Source organism: Equus przewalskii, chromosome 27 (assembly GCF_037783145.1).
Source record: "Equus przewalskii isolate Varuska chromosome 27, EquPr2, whole genome shotgun sequence".
In the NCBI taxonomy this organism is placed as follows: Eukaryota; Metazoa; Chordata; class Mammalia; order Perissodactyla; family Equidae; genus Equus; species Equus przewalskii.
The window spans coordinates 38,516,136-38,531,092 of NC_091857.1; the positions used below are offsets into that span (position 1 = coordinate 38,516,136).

The window sequence follows — 14,957 nt, forward strand, 5'->3', positions numbered from 1 at the left end:
AGCTAGAAAGAGCGGGGTGGAAGTATGTGGAAGAGTGGGTGACAGGGCAGCAGAACAGAGGGCGCTGTGGCCCGAGGCCGGCCCGTCTTGGCCTCGGCTGAGGGTAGGGCTAAGTTCAGGGGCCTGCTGGGGGTGGGAGGAGCTCAACCAAGTTTGTTCCTGTTGATCAGTTGACAGTTCAGCTAATCATTTGTGAGGCAAAGAATGGGGGTCTGGGGTCCGAGTCTGGCCTTGTCCTGGGTAAACCAGGGGCATCCGTGAGTCTTACCCGAATCATACAGGGTGGAGGGGGTCTTGGCAGGGAGCTCTTTCTGGACCACAAAGCCTGGGGACATTTCTTTAACCATGGCTGTTTCCCAGGGTCCCAGGGCTGGGATCAAGTTCAAGATTTTCACAGGGTCTGTCTCCCCGGCATTAAGTAACCAGGGAGAGGTCCAGCTCAACCTGGCCTGGAGAGGCAGGTGACTACCGAGGTCACGTGGCAGCTGGAGGCACAGCTGGTAGGAGGACCCAAGGCCTCTGATTCCCAGTTCAGGTCTTTTTCAGTTCAGGAATTTTGCTGCCAGAACAAAAGAGCCGATGGGGAATGGGCAATGGCTTCCCTCGGGCTCCTGAGTCAGGTGCCCCTATAGGAGTTCCCGTGTGAGCAGTGGGGCCGTGGGGCAGGGGGGTGAACTGTGCAGACCCCACCCCATCTAAGGAGAGCGCTGCCTCTCAGCTCCAGATGCCTGTCGTCACAAGGAGCACAAGCCCAGTCTCATGGCATCTTCTGATTTTTCAAGAGAAGCAAGATAGCAGGATTTATTCACTTTTACTGAAAACAGGCTTTTCAAATCGAACAAAACAAGTCTGTGAATCAGATGCGGCTCTTTGGCCTCTGGTTCGAGCCTTCTGCCAGAGCCCTCCTGGCTCTCTGCTTTGCCAAATTAGGGCAACGATTAATTCATATTTTACTAGTCCACTCACGTTCTGTCTTAGCGTCCCTGCTAATGGTAGTGATCATTTTGTTCTGTGTTAGGTATCTTTGGATGTGAATTAGCTCAAGAGATGGGGGCTTATTTTAAAGGTAACATCGAGGAATAAAGGTGGCAGAGGCTCCTGGAAATCCAAGGCAGGAGCTGCGACAGCCGATGTTTCTAGCAGGAGGCACAGCCCCAGGGCACTTCGGGGGACCTCGGCAGTCAGGCTCTGCCATCGACAAGGTGACGTCACCTCTGTGGGTCTGTGCTGTCTCCATGCAGTAGCCACCGGTATGTTACGTCTCATTTTTCTATCTCATCGCTTTCCCTTACTTGTAACTGCAGCAAGTAAGAGCCTCTCGTGCCCCTGTCCCCACAGGGTCCCAGGTCTAACTCATGGCCCATCTCTCTAAGTATCTTTTGAGTTTCAGCTCTCACTACGAAACGTCTTATTCATTTGATGTTTATTGTTCCTGTTTTTTAAGTAAAGGGATTTTTTCTTGGCAGCCCACCCCACAGGTTGTGGGTCAGCGTGTGGACTTGTTACTCCGCTCAGGTGTCCACTCCAGTCCAGCCAACTCAACTGGAGGACAAGGCCCAGGGTCAAGGACTATAAACCGTGGCGGCCGAAGGTCTGCCCACCTGGTAGGGCTCGCGGGCCGGGCACTTCTCATCAGGAAGGGCCATGGCTGGAGGCAGATGTCTGACATGGTCATCCTTATAGCTCATCGAACTTTCCTGAAAGCTGGTTTTACGAGGGTCTACTGACTCAGTCCTAGAAATAGAGAGCACTGTCGTGGCTGTTTGGTGACAGCAGATCCAGGTCCCTCTTCTCAGAAAGGAGGCCTATCCAGGAATATCGTTGGTTGAATCCCAACTCATCTCACTTTGAATAGAGTCATGCGCTTGCAAATTCTGCATATTTTACTTTTATTATTGATTACTTACATTTTACTTTCTGTATTTTTGAAAGAGGGAGTAAATAAGTTCAGATAAAAGGTCGAGACCTCAGGTTGTTAGAATTAGAGGTCACTTTGATTCGTGTCCTTCATCTGTCCCGCTCTGGACACCACTGGCTTCTGCCCCTGCAGGGCCACGCCCACACGTGGGGCCCTCTTCCCCGGCCCGGGGCCTCCTGCTCAAACCAGTCAGCCTCCCCAGGGTCCGGCTGGTGCTCGTTACCTATCTGTTGTAGTCAGTTTAATCGTCTGGTTGAACCTTCTCAAGTTAATTTTCTAAGGGGTCTCAAGGAAGTGAAGTGGTTTTAAAATAACCAAAACAGTTTTCAGAGTTTCTGCCGCCGCCCGTGAAGGAGTAGCTGGGGTGGAACTTGTGCTCGCTCTTTTGTTTTTGCCAAAAGAACTAGAAAGCTGGACAAAATATATGAAACAACCGGATTTGGACATCAGGACCACAGGCTGCACAGGACTGTGATCCCTAAGAGACAGGAAACAGATGAAGCGAGGTGTCCAGTCCACTCGGTTTTCTTCCTGGAGGCAGCGTTCCTACCACCGCAGGGAGGGGAGAGCGGACAGCGCGTGGCCGTCTGCAGAAGTGAGGAGGCGGAGGCTGGGCCCTGGGGATGCTGCCGGCAGAGCAGCAGAGAGGAGATCCAAATGTCTCATCAGGTCCCCTGGAGCGGTCACTGAGCCGGAATCTACGCACGCACAGGGGGAAACTCCATGAGGCGGGCGGAGAATGGTGAGTGGTAAGCTGAACAATTCCTGGAGCTCAGGCCGGGGAGGGAGACGCGTGCCTTCCATCTGGCCAGGTGGGAGAGCTCACGGAACACTTGGGGGCGGGTGATGACTGGAGGCCACAGGGTCCTGCCTTCAGGAGGTGTGAATTAGCCCCAGATCGAGTGTGCTTAAATATACCCCGAGGAAACTTACACTTCCCGAGGACCCGCCTCCTCTGAAGGCAAGAACATCCAGCCTGATACAATGTTGACCACTTTATGTTGTGTTTATAGGAACTGTTGTTCCGAAGGTCTTTTAAAACTCCTTGTGCAATAGTTTGATGCACAGAAAGATACAGAAGCACATCACTAGTCTGAGGGGAAAAAATGGATGCCAAAGCTGCTGGTCACATGTGAAGCCAGCCTCCACGGAACTCGCTTGGTACGACCTCTCATTCACCTTGAGAGAATCAGGGGAGAAGCTATAATTCCTTCACTGCCAAATATGTGAGGTAATTAGACAGCAAGCTGGGTTTGCCCCTGGGAGGGCCCTTTCTAACGTATGATTATTTTTATTTGCCTTGAATCTTTGAGATCTGGTCTTTCTAGAACGCTCTTAGTGGGCCATGCTTGTTTTTCACCTGCTTCCCCCTTTTCTTCTGGTGCCCGCCTTGCCCTTCCTCCTGACTCTAATCCCAGGCGACGCTTCTGGTCAGAGCTCCCTGGCTATGAGAGTACCCCTAAAATGGACATCTGGTCAGAGTCGGGCCGATCAGAGTGCTCCGTGCCCCCAACCACAGGGCCTGATCCAGAGATGAGGTCTGAAGTCCCCCCCCTTAACCAGCAAGCCTCCCAAAATGGCCATCTAGAAATATTTTTTCTGGAGCCATTTACTTTCTCCAGTGTTGATGGCCCCAGTCTCCAAGCTGGAAGGGACGGAGATGGGAGAGCTGTGGTCCACTGCATTCAGCCAGCGTTCTCCAGAGAAACTCAACCAGTAGGATATATATATATATATGTGAGGAGATTTAATATAGGGATTGGCTCACACGGCTGTGGAGACCGCAAAGCCCCAGGATCTGCCGTCTGGAAGCTGGAGACCCAGGAGAGCGATTAGTATAATTCAGTTCGAGCGTGAAGGCCCTAGAGTCAGGGAGCTGGTGGTGTAATCCTGGTCTGAGTCTGAAAACCCGAGGACCAGGAGTTCTGATGTCTGAGGAGGAGGAGATGGATGTCCCCCCTCCAGAGAGAGCTCGAATTGGCCCTTCCTCCACCTTTTTATTCTATTCAGGCCCTCAACGGATCAGATGAGGCCCACCCACACTGATGAGGGCATCTTCTTTACTCAGTCTACCAGTTCAGATGTGAAACACCCTCACAGACACACCCAGAAATAATGTTTTACCAGCTATCTGGGCATCCCTTACCCCAGTCAAGTTGACACAAAATTAGCCATCACACACACTATGTAAGCTTTCACCGAAGCCCCCTGTTTCAGCCATGTGCCTCACTCCTGACCTCCTCTGTGCCTGATATTCCTGGATCCAGAGTATTAATGCTTTAATCTTTCACATAATGCAACTCCAGATTCTTCATTTTTATTTTTTATTTTTTAAAGTATGCTTTTTGTTGTTGTTGTTGAGGAAGATTGGCCCTGAGCTAACATCTGTTGCCAATCTTCCTCTTTATTTTTCTCCTTTTCTTTTCTCCCCAAAGCCCCAGTACGTGGTTACAGATCCTAGTTTTAGGTCATTCTAGTTCTTCTGTGTGGGATATTGTCACAGCATGGCTTGATGAGCGGCATGTAGGTCCACACCCAGGATCTGAACTAGCGAACCCCGGGCTGCCAAAGCAGAGCACGTGAACCCAAACACTTGGCCACGGGGCTGGCCTTGAAACTCCAGATTCTTATGGGAAAATGCCCGGCATGAGGCCTGGAGGGAGACCTCCACGCTTTCAACCAACTCCCCTATTTTAGCTCTCCAGTTGACCCCGCCTTCCATGGTATTGGGGCATCCAGTCCCTGGGCTGTTCTGGGGTTCTGACACACATCCTGAAGTATTCTTTTACTGAGTGTCTGTGAAAAATAAGTACGTCTTGTCTTTGTTTTTCTGAAATGGCTTTAGTTCGTCCTCATTGCAAAGAGTAGTTAGCTGGGTATAAAATTCCAGACTGACAACAATGTTTCTTCAGCATTTTGGAGACACCACTTCAAGTCTTTGGCATATGCTGTTCTTGATGAGAAGTCTGTTGGCAGCTCAACTGTTTCTCCTTTGTAGGAAATCTTCCTCCCTAGTAGCTTTTAAGATTTTTGTTTGTTTGTGTTTATTTATCCTGTCTGTCCGAGTACTCGTGTCTCCAATTCTGAAAAGTTCGGAGCCATCCCCTCAGAATGCCCCACAGAGTCACAGTGCCTGAGTGCAGTTTCCTCTATTTTCTACAAATGGAACTTCTGATACACATGTGCTAAATCTTCTCTGTCTGGCTTCCATGTCATTTAACTTTTCTTTCATATTTTCCTTTCTTTAACATCTCTGTATTGTTTTCTTGGTCGGCTCCTCTACAAACTTCCAACTCACTAATTATTTCCTCTTCTGTGTAGCATTTATTCCACTCATTGAGGTGTTAAAAAAATTTCGTGGCCATATTTTTCATGTCTACCACTTTTGATGGGTTCTTCCCTGTGTTCTTCTGTCCTTGATTGATAGTCTTCTTGGTTTGCTGTCTAATCTCTGAAGATTTCAAGCGTGTGGCATGTTACAGTGTCTGTTCTGATTGCTTTATGGTTTCGTTTCTTCCACTGGTTAAGCTTATTGGCTGGGTTCTGTGGTCTTGATTTTTCTGAAATGTTTTGGAGGTTGAGTTTGTAAGTTCATCTTAAGTAGGTGTTTTCTGTTTTATTTTCTTTCCCCCCTCTCCTCCTCGCTCACCCCTCTGTACGAGCACTTTTGTAGCTGCCTCCAGTAGGTCCACAATTCAGAACCAGGTCTGACTTCATCCGACTGGGATTTCCTCCCTCGGCCATGCAATGCCATGGCCACCATGGCTGAGGTTCTGGTTGCATGGTTATCTCTGGCCTCTGCAGGTAGCAGCCTCTTTTTGGCCCCATTTGTAGGTGGAGAAGCCCCATGCCAGCCCAGTCCCAGCCTCTGCAAGCTCCTGGTCCAGGCATCAAGCCTGGCTCAGCCTCTATCCAGGTTTGTCACATGCTGGTGTTTGTGTCTCCCTCCCACGGCAGGCTGAGCCAAGCTTGCTGAGGGAATCCAGCATCTTTGTCTCACTTTGTGCCATGCCCATGGTCTTTATTATTAGCCAGGGGGCAGGGGTGGCTGAGGAGAAGCTAATCAATCCTCCTGTGGGTCTGCGGTGGTGAACAGTGGTGAAATTAAGATGAGGGAGTTGGGCTGGCCCGGTGGCACAGCGGTTAAGGTTGTGGGCTCTGCCTCGGTGGCCCAGAGTTTACAGGTTTGAATCCCGGGTGTGGACCTACACACTGCCCACCAAGCCATGCTGTGGTGGTGTCCCACATACAAAATAGAGAAAGAGTGGCACAGATGTTAGCTCAGCGACAATCTTCTTCAAGCTAAAAGAAAAAAAGAGGAAGCTTGGGAATAGATGTTAGCTCAGGGCCAATTTTCCTCACCAAAAAAAAAGATGAGGGTATGATTGCATGGCATTGGGACCCACATGGCTGCACCCAGCGCTCATGCCCCATGTGAGGTGGGCTCGGCTGTTGAGGAAAAGCAGACCTGCTGGTTTAGAAGTTTAGAAAAAGACAGTTCAGGTGGACGAAGTAGGAGAAAAGAGCTGACTATTTTAGAACATTTGTCTTGTTTTTCTTTTCCTGCTTCTTGTTCCAGCTAACAGGAGTCCTGCGTGTCACTAGGCTCTGGGCATGGCCTGTCCATTGTTTTGTGCCTGTAATGCCGTCCTTCAGTGAGGGAGCGTTCCTGCCGTGGGAGCTCTTGGAATGAATGCAGGAAGCCCAGCTCGCAGCAGGTGCTCGGCCAGCGACGCTCGTCACCTTCATTGCTCTTTTCTGAGCAGCAGTCACCCATTCTCTCCGATGCCTCTGCTGCCAGGTGGGCTGGGATCCCCGTCCTTCTGGAACTTACTTTACTGCTCCTTCCTTCGGCTGTTGCCCCTCCTGCTGGCCAGTCGTTCTCTGGTCTCCTTAGATGAGGTAGGCGCCTCCCTGGACCTCTAGGATTGGGGCTGCAGGCTACTTTGCTTGACTTTTGGAAGATTCCAGAACTTTGTCCCTGCCCTGGATGAGTTATTTGTCATCACCTCATTCATTTCCCTGCAGACATGGCCAGTAAATCTGCTCAGATGAGACAGAGGCGTGGGCTTAATTTGGGGGTCCGGGGGTTGTGCTGGAGAGATGGACCTATTGGAATTGGTTTTGGGGAGAAACAATGAGATTCCTGCAGTGGGGGTGCCCAGCCAGTCTTCTCTGAGCACAGCCACCTGGGGGCCCAGCTGCAACGCCGGCCTCCTGCCTCTACCTGTGGCTGGCTTCTCGGTGGCCATCAGGACCAGGGTGTCCCCTTCTCACAGCACTGTTTCTGGGGGCACCCCTTCCGGGGCCTGCTCGTTTTAACAGGGCCCCGCTCTCCAAGCTGCTCAGTTTCAGAATCCTTCGGCAGCCTGGGGAGATCTAAGGTCACCCTGGGCTCCCGGTGTCACCGCCGCCGCCTCCAGGAAGCCATGGAGTCCAGTAACCGGAGGGAAAGGCCTCTTCCCCCTTCCTTGAGGTTCCCTGAGTGGGCTCCTCCTCTGAATTTGCAGAAGATTCCATGTGCCACAGTGAAGGCTCCTGTCTCAGGAGGGCAGTGACCGGACTCCCAGGGCCACGTGGAGGGAGCCTCTCAGAGGGGAGGTGCCTTTCAGTGATTTGATGGTGAGACTGAGTTGGCTACAATTTTTCAAACTGATCCTTCAACCTGTGAGTGAAAGAAAACCATAACATCCTACAACATTGTGCTGGGGGGAGGGAGGGGGGACCAGTGGCCTTGATTTCTTTCCAGCTGCTGTCAGTTGGGTGCCCCGAGACCCCCTTCCCCAGCAGCCAGTCTGTCCTTGTCTGTCATTAGGAGCCATTCTAGGCAGAGGGCTTGAGCAAACAGTGTCCCAGTGGGTTGCATGCCAGCGGCATCACGCTGCAGCATCCGGGGCCTCCAGTCATGCCGCGTCTCTGGGCACTAAGGGCATCCTGGGGACTGGGGGCCCCATAGGGAACCGTGGGACTGGGGGTCTGCCTGAGAGTGGCCACTCCCCAGACAACAAGCTTCCATCAGTTAGAACGTTGTTTCTTTGCTTCTAGTGGAATTTAATCATCTCTGTGACTTGACACCATCTCACAAAGAGCGAAAGTTGATTGGCAGTCAATGTTTGATCAATTAAACAAGGGGAGAAGGGACTGAATTACTTCTTGGCAAACACAGCTTGCTTGAGCGTCAGTGAGCAGCTGCCGCATGGCTACACGCTGGGCACAGTGGCTCAGGGGACAGCTTTCTTTGGGCAAGTATGGCAGGGGTTCCTAGTGGACCCCATGTCCATCCTCCCTTTCCGGATATGTGGCCCCACAGATTATGACTCCACCTCCCAGCCTCCCTTGAAATCAGACAAGGCCACACAGGCTGTGAGTGGAAGGGGTGAGTTCAAGTTCCAGAAGGGGCCAGTAAAGGTAAAGACTGTACCTCCAATTCCCCTTGCCCCTTCCAGCCTCCTGGAACCTAGACATGAAGGAAGGAGCTGGAGCAGCCATCTTGGGCTGTTGAAACTGCGTTGTAAGGATGGCAGAGCAACAACATGGAAGGAGTCTGGGTCCCACGTGCACTGGAGCAGATGCCCGGACCTGTGTCTGAAGGAGAGATCTCTGTCTTGCTTCTGCTGCTGTGTTTGGGGTCTCTGTTGCAGCAGCACAGCCCACACCTTCACTCGTCACAGCCAATACTCGCCCTCGTCCGAGGCTTCCTCCTGGCCCCACCCTAAGGCAATTGTGACTTGCAAATCTTCACTATGACTTTATTTTCAAAGTTTACTTGATTAGACTCATTTGATGAGAGATGACAGTTGAGGTTCCCAAGACTCTCCCTTTTTAAAATATTCCCTCATTATTATTCCCTCTCTTTCTCCTCTTTCCCTCTGCCCTCTTCGTTTCTTGGCTTCTCTTTCTGAGAGCCGGGGGCCGATGTCAGGGTCTGATGATTTCCTGGCCCTGCACGAGCTTGAGGTTGCCAGCTGTTCCCACTCTCCTTCTGCTTTCTTCTCCTCGCTCCCCTCCCCTCTCCCGACATCCCAGGCCTCACCAAAAGGAAGCAAGAAAGCTTAAGAGAAAGGCGGGGGGTGTACCAGAAAGTCGCTCCTGGCCCGTCCCAGGCAGCCTCCGGCCCCTGATGTGCTTCATTCTTTGCTGAAAAAGCTGGTGGGGGGCTGGAATCCAGCGAGGGAACCAGAAATCCCAGGGTCTTGCCTTTCTTTTATTTTGTGCACTTTTTTTCCCTGTTTTTTTCCAACATTATAGGCCTTCGGGTCTGCTATGTTTTCTTTCACTTTTTAGCATTTCGGCTCCATGCTTGGTTTAATCGAATCCACTTTTAAGTTCAATGAGTGCTCCTGATTGTAAACGTGTCTTCCGCCTTTATTCCCATCTTAGGGACATTTCTGGGAATTGAAATAGTTTCCTGCTAAATGATGCTTGTCCCTGGTTCCAGGAACAGGTGAGAAGCGAGGGCAGCAGGAGGAAGGGAAAGATGTGCGGCCGCGCCCCCAGGTTCATCACGTCAGAGTCCCGGATGGCCCTTGCCACTGTGGCTCATCCTCTCCTCGTTTCACGGCTGCACCATTTTACGGGTAATACTTCCCTCAGCCTCAGGCCCCACCAGAGAGCTGGTACTTCCTCTTCTTGGAACAAACAGCTCAGCAAGCTCCTGAGAAGTCTCTGGCTGCCAATTTACAATGTCAGTTTCTGCAGACAAGAGGCCTCCCTCCCACAGCTGGAAGTGGACACTGGCCTCTCTGGCCAAGTGGGGGCCCTTCACCTGGGCCAGCAGCTAACGAGGAGGGAGGAGCGGATGGAGGCAGAGGGGGGATCTCTGTAGACACCTCCGTGGCTGGGGGTGAAGTTTTGGGGCCGAGAGAGCCCTGCACAGCAGGTGGGCTCTGGATAGTGGCCGGGCTGGGTGAGGGTTCTGTCATAAGTCAGGTCCGGGGTCTGGTGGGGCAGCAGGAGCCTGCTTTGGGCCACAGGACTTGGGAGATGTCTAGAGGGTTTTGAAAGGCCACATGCCTTCCTGGACAGGAGTGGGCAGTCCCATTGTCTGGGGAGTTGTTGACGGTATTTGGACAGTGGGGCAAATGCCAGCTTTAATGGGTCTCAGGCCCTCAGGGCCCACCCCTGTGGGGAATGGAAGAGTGGACACTGTCCAGGGCTCCCCACCGGTCCCAGAGGCCCAAGAGGTATCATGGTCAGCACAGGTGACCCTAAAACGTCTGCAGAGCCCTGAGACCAAACCCTGGGAAGTGTGGACACAAGGACCGAAAGCTCCCACTGGTGGGACTTCCAAGAAATGGGTGAAGGGAGGCATGAAGGAGTGAATGCTGCAGCTGCTCCATCAGCTGCTCCGGAACCTGGGCTCCGGAGGGCAGTGCCCACCCTCATAGGGGCGTGCGGGGGAGGCAGTGGACTTGAGCCCGCCCAGCGAAGGTGCTTCATCAGTGACCCTCTCCAGACCAGGCCACAGAGGGGTATGTCCCTGCACCAGGGAGACAGGGAGGCCCACATGGGGGTCAGTCGGCTCCTTGTTGGTGAAGGACCCCCTACACTCTGGAGCAGCCAGCGGGACCACAGACCAGGCTTGCCCCGGTCTCCCCTCCTCCCAACCAGAGGTAGGAGCGCTGGCATTTCAGCTGGAAATCAAAGGGTGGGATTGCTTGAGCTGGTGATGGCGGGGTCCAGAGGCCTGGGGGGGTGATGTCAAGGACGACCCCTTCTCAGCGTAAAGAGGCAGATGGCAAAGGCAGGATCTCTGCCCCCAGTCACGAAAGCCCCCTTCCTCCCACAGCCGCTCGGTGTTAAGCCTTGTTTTGGTCCTGGAAACAGCGCTTATCTTGGTCTCTCTCCATCTCTGTCAGCATCTCTTCAGTGCCTCCCGAGTGTTGGCACAGCTGGCAGGATGGCCGTGGGAGGAAGGGGACCCCTCTCAGCCCAGCTGGGAGCCCGTTACTTCTCACTCACGATGTTGTGTGTGTTTTAGAATCAGCAGAGACCAAGGAGAAGGAAGGGAAAGGAAAACCAGACCTATGCGAGTGTGTGGGAGAAAGGTCCACGTCGTTGGGGCAAGAGGCTTGTGACTGCAGAGGGACACCCCCTGGCGCCCCTCCCGCCACCGGCCTGGACCAGGTGGAGGGCGGGGTCTCTGTGGTCAGCACAGCTCTCTGCTCTGAGCCTCTGCTGAAGGACACAGGGGGCTGCTGACTGTTAAAGGATCGTCGCTACGGGTCAATGCCAGGTGGTTCTGGCTTCTTTGGGACAGGATGCTGAGACCTGGAGAGTGGGCCAGGAACCCCTGAGCCCTGGAGGGAGGCAGGGCCTGGGAGGGGGGCTTGGAGGCCGGGACCAGGGTCCTTGGAGGCTGTGGGGGGCGTGGGGGAAGTTTGCTTTCACCTGGACGTGATGGAAACTAGGAGAACCTCCCAGGGCCCCGCTGTTGACTGCCATCCTCCCAGGAGTGGTTTTGTCCTGTTATTTGCCTGGGCCTGCCCTGCCTCTCCCTCTGGGTTCCAGCCCACGTCCTGGGGCTCCCGGCCATTGAGTCAGCAGTGGGGCTGATGGTTCCCAGGTCACCCTCATCAATAAGGGGGCTGTCCCCTTGGGAATGGGGGAGGCAGAGCAGGCCAGGACCTGGAGGGGAGGGATGAGCCCTGTGGGGAGCAGGGAGGAGGAAGAGATGCAAGCCAGGGGCTGGGTGGGGGCTGAGGAGTGGGCACTGAGCTAGCACTGGCCACACGGGGTCTGGGTGGGGGGCATCGGGGAGAAGCCAGCAGGTGGGGCCTCGAGCCGTGATGAGTCAGCCCCGTTTTCTGAATGGTGCAGCATTGGCGCGAGTCACAGCAGCCAGACCCCAGGAACAGAACCCCAAGAGCCACTCTGCTCCCCGATGCTCCCTGTGGGGTCTGTCTGGGTCAGGGTCATGACCTGAAAGCTGAGGGGCAGAGGCAACTGTCCTCAGAAACAAGATGGCTCGTCCCCTGCTGGCTGCGGCAGGTGATCCCCCTTCCCCGCGAGCACTGGCCTCTCGGTCTCCCTGCCCCGAGGCCAGCAGCCCCCTTCATGCTCAGGAGACAGCCAGGGAGGCTGGGGACCAGCTCTTGGAGGCTAGTTTAGGGATAAAGGCCGTCCACAGGCCTGGAACCCCAGGGCTCTGACCACTCCCTGCCCTGTCCCCAAGTGCTCTAACCGCATCAGGAAACACCCCCAACAGCCTCTGAGGGGTTGCTGTGCACTCGAAACATGAGCGGTGCTCGCTCCCTGGTGGCTGGTCAGCGCTGGCACACGGTTTGAGAAGGCATGGCCTGGTGGGCCAGAGGCTGTGTTCCAGGTCCTTGTGGCGCCCCCGCCTCCAACAGTGCGGGTGCACGTGTTCGTGCAGAGCCTTCCCAGAAAGCGCGCATGCTGGGTGTGGGGCATCCGGGAGAAGGGAGAGGACAGCAGAGAGCTGGTGGTGAGGTCGGGCTCCTGTGGCACCCTCCCCAGTGTGGGCGGGGGGCAGCCGGGTGTTTTCCCACCACGGAGGCCTCGCCGACTGGTGAGGGCTGGGGACGCAGCTTTCCCGAGGGTCAGGGCAGTGCTGGTCTCCAGGACCCCGTCCTACAGCTCACTTTGAAATCAGCCCAGGGGGATGCAGCCTGAAAAGCCACTCCATGTCCGTTTGAGGACAGCAGCCGTCTGGGCCTGAAGGATCACAGTGTGAAGTCATGGGTTGGAAAAGGGCAATTTTCCTCCTATTCTCTGAAGTTGCGCTCTTCATGCAGAGATTTCCTGGGAACCCCATTAAGTTTCCCTCTCAGGCAGATGGCCTTGTAATTACCCCCAGATGGGTGGCCACTTGACCTTCCTGGGGTGGTCCCCGGCAGAGACAGGCAGCTAAGTCCTCCCTGGCTTGCCGGAACCCACCCTCTGCCCCCCTGGCCGTCACCACCTTCCAGACAGAAGCCCCCGACGCCCGGCTGGCATTCACCCTGGGCAGCTGGGTGCAACCTGTTTGGAATTTGTGATGGACTGAAGGATGCTTCTCTCTTTCTGCCTGTGGAAAAGGGGGCGCAAAGCGGAGAAACGTGGAAGAAAAAATCCCAGGGGGTCTGTCTGCCTGAGTTAGGGCTGAGCTTCAGTCCATCTCTGGATAGGGCTCCTGGGAGCCCGTGACCGTGCTGTAATTAAGGAGGCAGCCTCGGGGGTGTGGGTCTTGAGTGCCCCTGAGGCTGTCTCAGAACAACGGCCGCAAACACCGGGGACCCAACAACAACCAGAAAGGGTTATTCCAACAATTTTAGTTTTAAAAACGACACCCACATCTCTTCCCCTTGACCCAGATCCTGCTTTTCTCTGCAGCCTCGTGCGGTACCCACGGCTGCCTTCACGGGCGGGAGCACGAGCCCTCCCTTCTCTCGTTTCTTGTGCTGGCTCTGGTTTTTCTAGAGGTTCTGTCGTATTGGCTGCGTGGTGACAGACCCTACCTGCTGTGCCCTGATCACCCCCGGGGCTGCTCCCACTGTCCCCTGCAGCCTGTGCTGCCTGTGCACCGTCCCGCTCATCACCCTGTGACTCTTTGGGGCTATTTCCTTGGAATGAATTCCCAGGATTGCCAAGGGCCTGCTCCGTCTTCTGGCTCCCTCAGGACACCGTCTGAGAAACGGGGACCTGGGCACAACAGGGACGGGAAGGCGCACGTTCTCCCAAGGCCCAGCCAGTGTGCATTTGACGACTTCCTCCTTTTGTTAAATTCAAAGGTGTGCGAGGATGTTCCCTTCACTGTCACATTTTCTCACCAGAAAGTGGAGCGTTTTCCAGAAAGCTGGAGCATCCGGAACCCACACTTTATAAAGTTATGTCCACTCCGCTGTGCGGTCAATCGAGAAGCAGGGGAGCGTGGCTTTTCCTGCCCTTCTCCATAAATGTGCAATTCCCTGGCTACAAAGACCCGTCCTGTGGCATCACGTGGTAGGAAGATAATTGGAGCTAACGTGGTGGAGAGGGTTGAAGCCCTCTCATTGTCAGGAAATGACTTGCTCTGACGTGCATGGGCTCCGTCATCCCTGTCGACGGGCCCATCCTCCGTGGGGTCTTTTACGTCCTTTGGTGACGGAAACAAACCCTTTGGGACGGAGTCTGACAGGGCCTCTCAGAGGTGATGCCTCCCTTTTATGAGTCTCCAGTTTACGCAAAATAAAAGATCCAAATCAGGGCTTCAGAAATTGTGGCACTCACTGTTTGTATTTGATGAATTGACGTTTAGCACATAAAAATCAAATGCCATGTAATTGGATTATTCAAAATAAAGTTACAAGATCTATTAAGAATATTACTTCATGGTGCTAGTGGCTAGTGGGGTCAGGTTTAAAGGCGTCAGGAGACTCCGGTTGCCTTCCGTCCCGCTGGCGAACTCTGAGGCTCCGTGCAACCTTGGTCCCTGGTGAAGGGGAGCCCCAGGCCCTCCTGGAGCCCCCGCCCGCCCCCAGGTGGGCCTTGGGTCTGGCCTTCTGTCTTCCCGTCACCGACTAAGGAGCCCAGTCCCTTAGCTTAGAGTTCAAGGCTCCACAGTCCTGCCCCCTGGCAAAATAGCCAGCTGGACTCCTTTGTAGTCACAGTGGTCTGCTCATGCTCCCCAGTTTGAGTATTAGAGTGAGCTGGACGGTGGCCCCCAAAGGTATGTCTACCTCCTGATGCTCAGAACTTATGTGGCAAAAGATGTGAGTAAGTTAAGGGTCCTGAAAGGAGGTATTTATCACGGCTTGTCAGCTGGGCCCTACATGCCATCACATGTGCCCTCATAAGGGAGAGAGAGGGGGATCAGTCAGATTTATAGGGTGATGGCATATGAAGATGGAGAGAAAGAGAAGGGGGTCACAGCTGGGGAACGCCTGGAGCCACCAGAAGACAGGAGAGGCTAGGATCCTCCCCTGGAGCTGTCAGAGGGAGCACGGCCCTGCCCACACCTTTATTTCAGACTTCTGGCCTCCAGACTGTGGGAGAGCCAATTCCTGTTGTTTTGAGCTTCCAGGTGAGTGGAAATTTGTTCTGGAAGCTCTAGGAAACT

At 54.0% G+C, this 14,957-nt stretch overlaps 1 long non-coding RNA gene across 1 annotated transcript; it reads left to right on the forward strand.

Moving 5' to 3' along the window:
• The first annotated feature begins 1,066 nt into the window (after positions 1–1,066).
• Positions 1,067–9,251, forward strand: LOC103559032 (uncharacterized). The gene is made up of 6 exons (XR_546882.2): positions 1,067–1,250; positions 2,320–2,660; positions 2,932–3,149; positions 6,498–6,719; positions 7,429–7,540; positions 8,365–9,251. It is a non-coding gene; the product is annotated as an uncharacterized lncRNA (long non-coding RNA).
• Positions 9,252–14,957: the final 5,706 nt, after the last annotated feature.